Raw genomic sequence first — 15,645 nt, forward strand, 5'->3', positions numbered from 1 at the left:
CTCAATGATTAAGATACATTTGACACATGGAATACAGTGAGGTGTAGCAAGCAATCAACAGAAAATCTTGAAAAGATTTCAGGATTCAAAAAAACTTTATTGTCTATCACACAGCAATAGAGACATTTTCTCGGATTAGAGGCTCGTCGGGCTTTGGGTAAAAGGCATAATACAAAAACAAATATCCATAAATAATTAAATAAATGTGTTATGCTGCCATTATCAGGTTATTTTTTTGTATTTATCTATTTTACCATGCATTGTCGTGGGAATGAAAAATTACTGGCCTGAGGTGCTTTGAAGCATCTGCCGGATGAGAACAACTGAGAGAGGAAAGGTAGAGGGGGTGTGAAGGATCCATAATGATGGGGTCTGCCCTTTTTCTATCGTGTAAAGGTTTGAGAGGTGGATCTGAGAAGTACTGATGATTCTAGTGTCGTGACTCGGGAATGATGATTCTTGCAAGTTTTTCTTTGTTTCTCTTTGTCAGGAAGTTGTACCTGATTGCAATATTGTATGTTCTATTGGTGACTGCTATACCTGTGTCTAAATGTCTGAGTTCTGTCTAACATTAAACCGAGTCCTATCAGGTTCCTCAGAGACATGAGGATGTGGTCGATCTCTGTTACATGGTACTTAAAGATCTCAACCTGTTCTACCAACTACCCATCTAGCCTAAGTGGTTTGTAAAGAGTGTGGGGGGTGTTAGGTGATGGGTTTCAATTACAGGGATCTCAAAGTAAGAGTGAAACTGATTCACTGTTGCATCATAACTGGTGTCTGATGTGCGTCAATTGCCAAAGTTTAGACAATTTTAGAATTCTGTTACTTTAAACAAAACAAAAAAATGTAGTACTCCGTTATTTTTAACGGAGCGAAGACCACTAGCGGCGTCTGACGCGCGCCAACGCCAAAGTTTCGAAAATTAGACACAAATGTCGTTGCCAGTGGGTGTTGGCCTTTAGAGCCAAGATTACTCAACCATGCACAACAATAAACAACCCCCCCTGGTCTGACATTCTTTTTATTGATAATCAATAATGCTTTCCACGTTTCACAGCTTTTATGGCATGTCATGATCTACATCATCCAAAACATGATCATGGCCAATGTCATACATAAGGGAATAGAAACAACAATGACAAGCAAGCAAGCAAAAAATAAACAAAATAACAAAAAACATATGATGGTTTCATTTTACATGTCCTTTTGTTGCACAAAGAGAGTGAAGTGTCAGGCAAGAAATCGCTTTGGCAAAAGCTTTATCAAAAAAAAAAAGAAAAAAGAAAAATCCCCAACACATAAGCCACAGATGGATCATTAATGGTCTGAAGATTCAGCAGCAGTGCATGTGTGCATCCTCTGCTGAACACAGGAACAAACTATACAGAGTCTGAGCAAGGAAGCAGCCGACCCAGGATAATGGCAGCTACGCTCGAATGATGCACCAGCCACAGGGACAGTTAAGTTTCACTCTGTGCACAGGGACTTCCAGGAGATCAGACAGACAGACTGACAGATGTACAGTATAACATATAAATAAATAAAGTATAAATAAGAAAAGAAGTCTAAGAAGGAGCCTAAAGCTGTGCCCTAAGCATGGATCGCTCACAACATAATGACTGGCCATGAATCAAGAGTCAGCGTGAGCACAATACCAGTCTTGTTCCAGGGCTTCTGAAACAGCACGTCATTATAGTAGACACATGGACACCAAAGGGAAGCTGGGAGTGCTGGGAGAAAGACTGGGTCAAGAAAGACTGAGAATGACTACATAGAGTGGGAGACAGATAGAGAGAGACAGAGATAGAGAGAGACAGAGAGAGAGAATGAGAGAGAGAATGAGTAAGAGAGAGACTGTGTGTGACAGAGAGAGAGAGAGAGAGAGAGAGAGAGAAAGAGAGAGTGAGTGAGTCTGTTTCTGTCTTAAAAGCAGGCACAGCTATGGGCGTGGGTGTGAGCATGTCTGTCAAGCGAGGGGAAGGGGAAATGCAGGCTGATATAGGGGGAGTGATGGACAGAGGGTGTGTGTGCATGTGAGGGTGTGAGCTTATGTTTACTGCATATGCCCATTTCCGTTTGTGTGGCTGCCTTTTGTGGCTGGCAATGAGCGAGACACAGCGAAAGAGAGGAAGACAACTGTCAACTACGCAACAATCCCAGACTCGGTCACGACCGAAGGAGCGTGATGATAAGGATGAAGCTTAAGAGATGTGATGGAGACACAGACCATCAGCCCTTAGTGGGAATAGAGAGCTTCATTAGTCCCTCGAGTACAAGACCTGGAGTTTGGCACCAACCATTACGGGAGGTCTGCTACGGGTTGCCATGGCAGCAAGTTCCAGTCCGCAGCAAAACATGACAACATCATCTTTAAAAATGTCCCAGTGGTTTGGGGCTAGGAGGCCTTGCATAATAGATATACATTGAAGAGATGGAAATAAAAGAAAAAAAACATAGCTCTGTCAATATGTGGGCAAAATCTTTATAGCAAAGAGAAGGCAGACCAAACACCTATGACACACTATTATGTTATAATCAGTAGGTTATATACTGATACGTATACACTCAGAGGGTTTAGATTTATTTATTTTTCTAATCAACACTTTTCCATTTTAAATGCCATGGGTAGTGTTGCATGAGATTTGGAATAAATCATGGTGGTGAAACTGGGCTCGAGGCAGCCTTAATGAAAATGGGCCTTTAAAAGTAACGTCCTTCTGACCTCACTAGTAAGATTTCCAGGCCCTGAGTCGTTACGAGAGCACTGGAGTTAAAAATAACACAAAATGCCTAATAGAAACACTAAAAACTGAACACAAAGCTTCAGAGATGGCCCTGATCCTTCCACACAGATCTGAAATGTCTGGTCGTGTCATCATGGTGCTGATGCATAAAAACATTCCGATTCAGATTCGGTTTGGCGGGTGAGGTTCTCGGTTGGTTTGTCTAGCTAACAGCAGCTTGAGAGATTTCAGCTCATGACATCACCTACCCAGACCACCCCTATTCAGATAAGGAAAAGTGCATCGCATGGACCATTTGCTTTGCTCCGGTTTTTACGGCCTCTCTGTCAAGCCAACGGGCAACCCATTTCACCAACGTTTATTACACCTACTTTAAAGCTTTCATGAACAGCAGCACTAAAACGTAAGACTTCCTGTGAAAGAGATTCATCACTGAAACTAGCCTTATTGGTTTGGTTAGCGCCGCTGATGGAAGAATGGATAGAATGGGTGCTTAAAGATATCACATACTGACACATCTATGAGAGAAGTGCCATCCTCATGTGCTCCCTGAATATAAACTTCACATGCAATTGCCTCTGAAGAGATGTGGCGTTCATCGTTTTGAGACTAAGAAACACCTGCATGCTTCTCACCAATCGCCTTTCACCAAATCTTCACAATCCAATATAGTCCTTCAACCAATCAGATCAACGATCCGGTGCACCAGGTGGATAAGGCAGTTTGTGATTGGTCCACTCCCCACAAATTTGTAATGGAAGCAGATAAATGTGAAGGTTTCCAGACTGAGCAGCAGGGCGAAATCCAATCGCGACAGATCGGGCTGGGTTAACCCAGTATAAATCCAATAACCTTGAGTGAGGTGCATTGAGCAATAGCCAATCAACAGCAGTCATTTTCAAGATCACATAAATGTAACCTATATGTGTGAGGCCCATGCTATTTTTAAACACAGACAGAGCTTGACCTTTATGGAGGTATTTATTCCTATCTCTGCTGTAACTGTGTTTTGACACACTGGACGGAATAAAATGGGGGAAGAATTTTAAATCAGATTTCTGCTACTTAGTGCCGTGCCAGCAGGCAGGGCATGTGTGTCACATGAATCTTTAAAAAAGCGTTACGTCACGCACTAAGGCATGCATTTTTAAGCGCTTGTCAAGAGGTTGCCTGTCAGGAACACGTGTCATGATAGGCGGTAGTCAATCAGGCTGAATGGGTTTCTGGACACGCTGAGAAAATGGATGTCTCAGCAAGTAGCAGCAGGATTATACCCCACTAGACTACATCCATACCAAAGTCAGGGTTGAACACTATAGCCTCCTTGAGGACATTTTCTCTGCCTCGTCCGTTACATCCTCAGCAGCTCCTCCTGAACCATGTCACCTTGCTGCTGCGCAAAGGATTCTGGGAAGCCACTAATCAACAGCAGCAGAGCGAGACTGAGCAGGAGCCTGGAGCAGAGGAGGATGCAAGGGAGCCGGGACAAAATGCCACAGAACCGGTTAGAATGAGAGAGAGAGAGAGAGAGAGAGAGATGAGGCTCCGCTGATGCTTTGACCGCATTCCAGCCGCCCGGCGCATTCTATTTCTGCCATCTCTTTCACAAAGACTCGGCCCTAAAGGCCTATCGCAAACCAGTCAGGTTTTGTGAGCATACAGTAGAACGCTTGTGTGAGGGTTGGTGGTTTGATCTGTAGGCATTCCGCTTTTGTAGGTGAGTGTGTGGACACATAGGAGTGTGTCTGTCTGTGTGTGTGTGTGTGTCTCTCTCTCTCTCTCTCTCTGTGTGTGTCTTTACATGTGCATCTGAGCATGAAAGAGAAATAAATGAATGAGATATCATCTTTGAAAATGTATCGTCTTTGAGGAGAACTAGAAAAGCAAAAACAGATAAAAACAAAAAGGAAAGAGAGAGAGAGAGAGAGAGAGAGAGAGAGAGAGGTGTTCGTGGGCGTGGTGCGTGTCCCAATGATAATGAGCTCGTGTGCTAGGCAAGGTCAGACAGGCCTACATCAGACCAGCTGAATGGCAACTGATTTATGGAATGTGTTTGACAGGTCCTGACACGCACCATAGACACAGCTCTCTCTCTCTCTCTATCTTTCTCTTTCTTTCTCGCTCTCTCTCTCCCTCTCTCTCTCTCTCTCGTGCCTGACCAAACTTTTCAAAATATTCATCCCTTTGGGGTGTGTACTTATCACAATACAGAAGGGAATACACCTCTGACTCTACCTCCTCTGTCATTGAGTGACCTCATGGTCAGATAGCATGCTAGTTTGTGTTTCATTCTTTTAATGTTCCCAATAGGAGTCTTTTTGTTTTCTCCTGTTAATTTGGTTAACTTTGATTGACACCCTCCCTCTCTGAATTGACATGACATGACTTGATGAAGAGACTCACTCACATCTAGAGATGCATCACCCGTTGATTCTCGAAACCAAGAGGCATTTCTCCACCTCTTATCTCAAAACTTTTCCTACTCTGAGGTTAGGACAAAGGAGAGATTCAATCAATCTCTTGCGGACCACCGCTTCACAAATCCCAGCTGATTCCATGCCATGGGGAGGTCCTGGCTGGTATTCCGGCAAAGTAGCAGTTTTTGCTTGGACAACTCACGATATTCCCTTACGGATTTCCCCAAATCCCACACTTAAGAATCCTATTATTACTCAACCTCAGGAATGGCACCGGTCTAAATGTGCCCGTCTCCACCTAACACAGGGTTGCTTGTGCCAAGCCATGTATGCGCCACAGCTGAAATGGTGCTTTTCTGCTCATTTTACAACTACGGAACACTCGCAAGATTGGCATAACATAGAATGTGAGGGCAACAATGTAATTTAAAGGCCACTAAGCAGTAATTACTCTGTTCTACCTCCTGTTTGGATGTGCTGTTTCTACTCTCCACATGTGAGGTGAGCTGCACTGGTGTGAGGACTGACTTACCTCAGCCTGTAAGTCATTCAACAACACTGCAGCTTTTCATTGCAGCAGACTGGTGTGTATCTGGGTCACTCACAGCAGTAATGTTCTAAATATGTTAAAAAGCAACCCCTCCTTCTGTCCTTGCACTTCTATTCATTTCTCAGCTGCTTTCCTGCTCTTTCTCTCTCTCCCCCTCTCTCTCTCTCTCTCTCCTCTCTCTGCAAATCTTTCCAAACTATAAGACACCTTAAACGCTAACAAGCTGGCAACCACCTAACCAGAGAGCCATGCAAACAAAAAAGAGGCTGAGAGCACACACTGCTTTCTCTTCTGACAGGAACACTATCTGGACTGGTGCGTGTTATCACCTGACAGCTGCACTACAGGAATCCCTCTGAGTCAACAATATCACGGAAAAACACTCCAAAAAAAGAGAGAACAATACATCAAAATAGAATAGAATGACACTACCCAAAACTTTCTAGGGTGAGGAACACTTTCCACACCTCAGGCCAAAAAAAAAATGTCTGATGCAAAAATGAGATGCGCTATGAGGAAGATGAGCAGAAGTTCATGATGGGCCACGTGTAGATGCCATTTCTGTCACAGTGATGTCCTTCAAAACTAGGCCTATTCATTTGCCAGGCTCAAATGAAGTCATTGTGAGACAGACAGACAGACAGACAGACATAGACACACACACACACACACACACACACACACACACACACACACACATACACACAAATGTAAAGAAGAAAGCAATGGCTGATTGAGACATTTCTGATCTAATCTTTTGATCATCCGACACCTTTTGATCTGAAATTAGCATCAAGTGCTTCATTAAATGCGGTTTAATTAAGGGACAGTCTTTGGAGAGTGTTGAAGGACCCAAACAGGCATTTCCTGTACTACAATCGCAATTCTGAATCATAGCCAACTCCGAGGGGAAATCCCAAGAGGGTGGGATTGGGCATGTGTCTGTGTGTGTGTGTGTGTGTGTGTGTGTGTGTGTGTGTGTGTGTGTGTGTGTGTGTGTGTGTGTGTGTGTGTGTGTGTGTGTGTGTGTGTGTGCGTGTGCGTGTGCGTGTGTGTGTCTGTGTGTCTGTGTGTGTCTGTGTGTGTGTGTGTGTGTGTGTGTGTTTGGGGGCACGTATGTGTGTGTTTGGATGACTGCAATTGTTTTTTCAGTTCCCTTTTTGAAACCCTTCAGTACCACACGTTAGGACAATTTAATGGAAGGAAAAAACAGAGAACCAACAGATCACCACAATACACAGAGAGTGAAGCAACCATATACCAGGCATAGACATGCACACACGAACGGACACACAGACAGACACACAGACACACACACACACACACACACACACACACACACACACACATACTTCATCTCTCTGAGTGCATCTAGGAGGTGAAAAGGACTGAGTGGGTGGGAGTAGGAGTGAAAGACGGGCAGAGCGAGGGAGGAGAGAGATCAAGAAAGACGGAGAGCAGGAGGAAAGGATGGAGGGGATGAAGGAAAGAGATAGAGAGAGGGAGAGAGAGAGAAAGAAAAAGAGGAGAGAGGCAGAGGGAGTGTGGGAGTAAGTGGCACACAGCCTTCAGTCTAAAAAAGGAGGAGGGAGGACTTGAGCCAAAGCCTGAATCTGGATGTGCTAGATAAAGAAGGATAGGGGAGAAGAGGGAGACAAAGAAAATGAGGGAAAAAGAGAGAGAGAGAGAGAGAGAGAGAGAGAGAGAGAGAGAGAGACAGAGAGAAAGAGAATGAGAGCAGGTTTCTCATCAGCAGCTTATGCTAGCTCACAGGCGCTAACATGCCGTGCTCGGCAGCTGGCTTCGCACCGTATGAATAGTGAATGAGGCGGAGGTGTGGGAGGGGGCTGGGAGCGGAGGATGGAGGGCTGGAGGGAGGGATGGATGGAGGCAGGCGAGCAGCAGCTACAGGCTGGAGCACATGGGGTGACTCGCACAGAGTCATGGGGAAACTATGAGGACAGCACTGGAGGACTAGGGGGAAAAAAGAAGAACCAGGCGCAATCAGGGAGACATAATGGGGACGGGGGGACGGGGGGGACGGGGAGGTAGAGGGAAGGATTAACAGGCCCACGCTAATGAAAGACATGAAATACAGGTGCTGGCATGAGACAGTCACTTCCTCCTTAGGGTAACACATGTTTACCATTTCACTTTCACAGGACATCGCAAACTGTCCGTTCCAGTGTGAAAGCCTGGAGGGAATTGCTTTGCTCGGCCGGTTATAGCCTAACGCTTGATAAACAAAACGGAAGGATCAACATAAACACTAACATTCCACTAAAAAACTCACGAGACAGGAGAACTGTCAAATGATGCAATCAGTACAGCCAAAATACACTATTTTGAGGAACTCAGAACTCACTGGGCTATATCAGGAAATCACCAGCTATGCAAATTTCCCTCCACTGGCTTTGGGTTGGTATAGAGACAAGATTAAAAGACAAAGTGGTACACCGATAAACAGAGATAATGCCTGTGAGTAAGGACGCTTCAAGGCACACAAAAGTTTGAGCGGGCTTTTCGTAAAGCCGTAAAAAAGCTAGGCCTACAGCTCGTAGACCATACATGTACATGTAAATTGGGACATTGACCTCAAACTGTTGGGGCAGGAGAGCAGAGGAGTTGTGGTCAGGTGTTAATTTGACTGTCCTACATGCATGTGTGTGTATGTATAGAGGATTGTGAGGCTCTGCAGAGACCGCAACAACACATTTCCATTGTACACGACTCTATCTGAGTAGGAGAGGAGACCACTGAATGCTGATGATCATCATTATTTAGAAACCCATAAGCCTTTTTCTGTAATAGGGCAAACACAACTATTACAGCCTATGAACAAGACAGCAGCTGGTGCTCTAACAGAAGAACCATCCTAGCACTGCCTCTTTCCAATCTCAACTTGTTTCACATAGCCTAACAGATTTATCCCAACACTGAAAGATAAAAACAACTCTTAGGAATAATGGGTTAATAACATTCTAGCAAAAATGATTCAGACTTTAAATATGGGGAACTTAGCTCATGTTCCGTCTACCCAAGAGTTAGATAAGATCATACATACCCTGCTCTTCTCTGTGTGTGCAACCACCCAGCCTGACACCATTAGCCTAGCTTAGCATAATTCAAGGGGCTAGACCTGCTATTGCGTTCTTTTGGCTATACCTGGCTATTGGTGAACCGGACTAACCCATCTCCAGTGAAAAACCTGGTGTGTTCTTTGAAAGTCTCTGATGCGTATCATGCCACATCCCAAGGGAGAGAGAAATGCGGGAAATGCACCTGTCTTCCCAGTTTTCACACCTGCCCTGAGCACATTTAAACCCGCCCAAGATAATGCTCTTAGTCTAAGGAAAGGTGGCACCTCTCTGGACCACCACACCCTGAAGGGAAACATCAGTGATGGAGTCAAAAAATATTTACTCACTACTCATTAGAATAAAACACTGACAAACAATGGTTGCTGCTGCCAAAACAAAGACTCTCTGTTGCCCACAGATTGTTGTATAGGCCGGAATCATTGGTTACACAGAATAGTCTTATAGACACAATGGCACAGAGCTTTATCTGTTTATAGCCTATATGAAAAATGGAGGATTGTCTGGTAATTTTGATCCACCATTAGCCTGACTAGCGCCTACCACTTCTCAAATGAGACGTGGTCTGGCAACCAAACGTTCATTTTCTCGTATTTGAAAAAATGCCCAGATCCGTTCATTGGGCGCCACGGATGTCTATCAAATGTGTCTGTGCATAGCTCATCATCGTCTTGCTTTCCCCCCTGCTCTGTGATTGGTCCCCTATCTCAGGCAAAAATTAGGGCAGAAGTTTCCAGATTGCCTTAGCAGCGTGAATGAAATCACGCGCAAGGCAGAATGGGAACACCCAGGCTAATCCACCATTGCAAATATTTCATTTGGTTGTTTTGTTTGTCATGGTGGTTTGGACAGATCCTCAAATTGAACTGAATATGAGAAATATAGCCTACACCAGAACCACTCCCCACATAATTCCTCAAGTATTCAACCCCTCAGTTTAGATGACTGCTGCTAATGAACTGAGTTTAGCCATGCAAAAACATATCCACTGTTTTGGACATAAGACTGCCAATCAACAGTTTGTGACAAACACTTGAAGTAGAAATCTTAACTCCTCAGTCACAGTCAGCCCTGCATCTCTTGGATTAAGTCTGGATAACTGAGTTGGGCTTAAAGAAATTCTAACATAATTTTTATACCTTCGCTACCCAACTCCTACAACAAACAGTGGACACTCCTGAAAAGGTCAGCTGCTTTCTTTTAACTCTAAAGACATGAGACTATAAAAAAAAAGTAAAACGAGGGCCTGTCCTCACTTCTCCCCTTCACACACAAAATGTAGATGACCTATGAGAAAGGCTAAAGCTTTCATCTTACTCTTAACACGTTTGAATCCGTAAAAAACTATTATAAGGGATGAGGGCAAGCTCAACAGGCCTGGTATTGCCAGAAAACCCCTGAGCTTACTGGATAATGTCACACGAGAAGGGCTTGGTCAATCTAGAGAGCTGTTGATCATGATGAAGAGGAAACACTTTAATTTCAATTCTACTGGAAAATAGCTACAAAAGAAGTCGGCAAAGATGCCCCAATGCGGAAATGACTGAAGAATGAGGAAAGGAGAAAATAGTTCAGGCTTTTTGCAAGGGCAGAAATTGTATCTCTCTGCCTGGTTTAGTAAGTCTGATTTACCAACTGGTATGCTTGGCCTTGCACAGCAAGGTTACATCTGCCAAACTCAGTTCCTCACACTAACAAGTAAAACTGACCTATTCTTTTTTAACACATCTTTTAAAATATTCGTTCAACTCCCCAACCCCTAATTATTCATATGCCCGCACCGCAAAGGACACAGTGACTTACAGAGCTCAGATAGGTATTGCCCCTTCTTGATGGTCTGAGTGACACATGTGGCCACTGAAGGTCAATGGTGGCAACATTCGCATCTATGGACTGGATGCTCAAGAGAACAATTTTCTAAACTTTGGCGTCACTTGACGAGCATCAGACGCCGCCACTAGGCCTTGGCCTAAAGTATGTACTGAAATATTCACATCTGGCCCTTAACCAGAAAATCTTGACATCTCCACAACCATAGAAACTGCCCATACACTATAGTCCACTGCTACAGGTTTGATCTCATTGGCTCTGATGATCAAAGGTCACACAACTATCATATCCCATGCAATCAATATACAAATCACAAATAAACTATAATGTAATTTCTACAATGGACATACATTCCATTACAATTATGTTAGATAAAACTGTAATGTAAGTATACTTCATGGCACAGGAGGTTTACAATCATTTTTGCTGATTTTTTTTTTATCTAGCCCTGAAAAAGTTGTAGATAGATAGATAGATAGATACTTTATTGATCCCCAAGGGGAAATTCAAGATTGTACCATGAGGTGTCAGCTCTGTGTTTCTGCTATTTATCTAACATACTTCCTATTCATAGATAAAGGACTTGGGCTAACCCCTGTTAATAAGTAACCAGTACTTTCGCTATGATGATGACCCTGGAACATTTGCGAGTGCTGCTGTGTGCAGTGTTCAATGCTTGTTAAGGGAAAGATGTCCTGCTCAGCTGAGGATACACTCCAACATTCATCACTGCCACAAGGAGGGGTTGGATGCCAAACCACAACGGTTACTGGCATCAACCCTCGACCTGAGATGTATAGGTTGTTAGTTTTGAGTTATTGCAGCTAGGAGGTGGAGGATGTCAAGACACCTACAATCTTCTCACCAAATGTATCCGCACATGGGAACGAAAAGCTATTGTCATAATGCTTACAGTTTTTGACAGAATTGTCCTTTATTTAACTGATGACATTCAGTTAAAACGCGCTAGTTAGTATCCTGCATGTGCAGCTATAGGTTTCAACATATTTTTGTATAAATCGTTTCTATATCGGAGCACAGAGACTTTTCTCAGTATTTGTATTTTGCTTACAAACGTAGGTCTACGGATTGAATGAGTGAATGAATGAATGAATGAATTAATGGTTAACATACACAGCTCTGATTGTGCATGCATTGCGATATAACAAACAAGTCATAAACAATGGTTAAACAGTGGAAAATTCCCTCTTAAAGTCTTGGATATCAATACTGAAACATTTCCGGAAAGTCAATAGTACATATGTGAAAACCATGCGTTCTTGTTGATACTCATGGGGTTTGACAAGCCACTTAGGCTCCATTAGTCAGCATCCTGTGGATGCAATATACACTTATGAGTTGATGTAAATCAGCTTAGGCCTACATCTCAGCATTGAGGACTTTCATTAGAAACCACAGTCTTATATCTGAGTTCTGTATGGATGTTCAGTAAAAAGCTGATGTCCATACCCCCCCCCCCCCCCCCCCCAACCACCACACTCACTGTGCAGAACCCTTCGCTGTCCATTTCTCTATCTCTCTCTCTATCTCTCTCTCTTTCTCTCTCTCTCTCTCACACACACACACACACACACACACACACACACACACACACACACACACACACACACACACAAACAGCAGCCTACCTCGGATCCAGAGGATGAGCCAGATGAACAAAGACAACGTAGACATCTTGGTCGACCTAACATTTTGCTTGTTCAAAATAAGCTTTAAGGCTTGTAGTCTACTAGATAGCAGCGAAGGGGCGTTGGCATTATTCGTGCATGTGATCCTTTATAAAGACAAGGCGCCTAGAATGACTGAACAACTTGACAGCTATCTCAATTTCCTGGGCGGTGGGAAAAGGCTGTTTCATGCAACACATGAAGATGTGTCTTTTTTTATGGACGAACAGCGTAGCCTGAGCACTACTGCGTTACAATATCGTAATATGCGCTAATATATAATTCAGGTATGTTGCATTGCATCTGTTCTGTCACAATAACAGGAAGGCGCGGATGCAGATGCACAAGCAAACACCTGTGGTTATGTCTGCACGGAATTTACGCAACATCATTAGGCCTTTAGACAGATGTTTTGACCGTGCGACCAGTGCGTAATGATTCCATTGAAAGACTGCACATTCATTCATTCACTCAAATGACAAGGTCCTGTCTCGGCCAACTGACACCCCCTCCCCCTCTCTAAAACATGCAGGTCGCTTACCTGTATTATGACGGTGTCCTCCCGAGACCCACTGATACGGTTCTGTTCGCTCTCCCATCCTCCGCTTATCCACTCAGTTCACTCCCTGGGCCGACCAGAAGCAAGGCGTTGCTGCCGGTGTCGTACCGAGCGGAGTGCTTCGTCAATGAAAAAGAATCACCAACACGTACCCTAATGCACGCAGTTCCCCAATTGACGGGTTGACACTCAGGAATTCAGGTCAGGCAATTCCACGGAGCTATGAGGCTGTGTCATTTCGATACGTCCCAGCGGACACAGGCAGCTCCAAGGATTTGATAGTCACACATTCGTTTCTCTTACAGACTCCAATGCGTCGTTGATACTAGATCGTGCGTGTTTTTTCATGGCAGTAGGCTACGAGTAACGAGTTTGCCAAATCATTCTGTCTATATTCAACGAAGTCGATTCCTGACAGGTACTAACATATTGCGAACACGTCGCATAGACGCCCGTTTCAAATTATGAATTACATACCCTAATGTTTCATCATCAGCGTAGGCCTATTAACTGACAGAGTAACTCCCGAAGCCCTTTCCAGGCAGCCTGTGTATCCAGCGGTAGTAGATCCGGAGAAATTGGTTGCCTACCCCTCCTTTACGCATTTTTTATAGGGAAAGAAACTGAGAGGGTATTCTCGTTTCCATCTCCGGCACCAGGGATAGTTCCCGAAAAATGGTTACGCAAATCGCGTAGTTTACGTCATCCTTTGGTTTACCACAACTCCCCTTGGACCTGCGATGTTTGCGTAAGTCTTTGCGCTTTCTCTCTATCAGGGAAAACCACAGCTAGGCGGCTGGATTGCGCTCGATGGGCTTTGTGAATAGTGTGGAGTCTCCGAAAAAGGGAGATTGGGCGTGGGGCTGCGTCATTTCCTGAGGTTCATGTATGCTATTTTAATTAGAAGGGTGTGCCTCCACTTTGCTGTTGGCATTAATAATAAAGTAGGTTACAAAAATATACAAATTGTTGACAGTAACGTATTTCAGGATTGATGGTGCATAAACAACAATTTCATGCGCATAAGCATACATTGCATTTTTTTTTCTTTTTAATCCCAAGCCTAGTTAGGATGGAATCTGCATTGATGTAACACGCCACACAACAAGCTACTTATTTCATTTATCCGAGAATATACTTTTGGTTGAAATGACTATTCTTCAGGTAAAGCAACAGCTGGGTTGAAGGGGTTTTAATAGCAGATAATACACACACACACACACACACACACACACACACACACACACACACACACACACACACCCCAAGAACGTAGGACTTTAAAAGTTACTGACATCACTATCACCATCATAGTTGTTTTTCGCCCCCCCCCCCACATGTGTTTAAAGGGGATATCTGATGTTAAAAGGGTTAGTATGTGTCAACATTCTAACAAATACAGCAGGTGTCTGCAGACTGGTGTCCAAGTAAATAACCCCTTCATATTTTTCTTGATGTGACTTTCCTTGATAATTTCCCCCCAAGCTTTATTGAATATGCATACAGCAGCTGTCATGTTAATCAGGGAGTTACTGGTCCGGGATAAGCTGCGCTGCAGAACTGCATCATCACGCTGGCTGAGCAAAGATCACTCGCCTTAGATTTCTTCTTAAAGGATTAAATGATTTTGAATTTGTGCTCTCTTTTAAACGGTGTTATTGTATGTACTCTGTCTTTCCTGTACTTCATATTTAGTGGTGTAAAGGGTGTTTCTAGGGGGTTAGGGGTTAAATGCTTAAATTCTAAGCCCCTGAATTCAATTTTGGGATATTGGGTGTAAGTGAATTACAGGATTTCTCAGAGTTAATACAGAATACAAATACACAGTGCACCCTTACTGTAACCCCCTCCATTTGCAGAGAAAATGGTACATCCCAGACTCTCTTTCCCCCTCCCTCTTCCTCACTCTCCCTTTCCAGTGTCCTCCATCACTCTGTTCTCCCCCATTCTGTCTCCTTGAGATTCAGACTAGGCCCTTTTCCACTGAAAACTGAACCTGCTGTCTGTGGATCTCTTCACTCCTTGCCCTGGACAAAGCGGATAAAAGACCGAGCAACACGAAGGAAAAAGGAGGTATGTCACATGCATTGCTGTTTCTATTTTGGTGTAATTTTGAGTTGGGGACAGGGATTCAGATGCGGAGAGGTGGTATGGCCTGTGCAGCCTCCCCTTTAAATGCGTAACACATGCATCCTTATTGAGACACCATGATGCATCTTTTCCTCTTTCCTTCTTCCTCATTATTGTGCCTCTGTTTCTCCCTTTCTCTTTGTTTTAGACAATTATTTCCTATATTTCTCTTTTCTGTCCACCCCCCCTGCTCTCCACTGATGAAGCTTATGAGTCATGGCATGTTGCAGAGAAAACGATGGGCTTTGCAGGGATGTAGAAGCTATCTGGCTTTCTTGCTGACACAGTGCGAGTCCAGATCTCTGACACACTCGTGCCATGGTTTTACAACCGCTGGTATCAGAAGATGTCCTGTCCAGAAATGAATTACTCCTCTCTAACTCTGACAGAGGACTCTTTGTAATGGTGGAACTGTGAGTTGCTATCTTAGAGCAGTCAGACAGGAACAGTCTGTCACACACACACACACACACACACACACACACACACACTTCACCCTGGAGAATTTCCACCAAATATGGGATTAAAAGGCCAGTGACTTTGGCAAGCAGCCTAAACTCAAAATGAGTAAAACATATGACAGTGTGAGTGAACGCTGCAGATAATGGCATCTCCATTTCAAGGTC

The 15,645-nt window shown here is 43.9% G+C and overlaps 1 protein-coding gene across 3 annotated transcripts in view; it reads right to left on the bottom strand.

Annotated features, from left to right (window-relative positions):
* dagla (diacylglycerol lipase, alpha) overlaps positions 1–13,544 on the bottom strand; it is a 39,933-nt gene extending 26,389 nt beyond the window's left edge. For 2 of the 3 annotated variants that reach the window (XM_062548868.1, XM_062548870.1), the window contains exon 1: positions 12,872–13,544. The gene's annotated coding sequence lies outside the window, so the exon portion shown is untranslated. Of the gene's footprint in view, positions 1–8,778; positions 8,848–12,871 lie in introns of those variants that run through there. The other variant, XM_062548869.1, reaches the window with a different exon arrangement.
* Positions 13,545–15,645: the final 2,101 nt, after the last annotated feature.

Source organism: Sardina pilchardus, chromosome 11, assembly GCF_963854185.1.
Source record: "Sardina pilchardus chromosome 11, fSarPil1.1, whole genome shotgun sequence".
NCBI classification, from domain to species: domain Eukaryota; kingdom Metazoa; phylum Chordata; class Actinopteri; order Clupeiformes; family Clupeidae; genus Sardina; species Sardina pilchardus.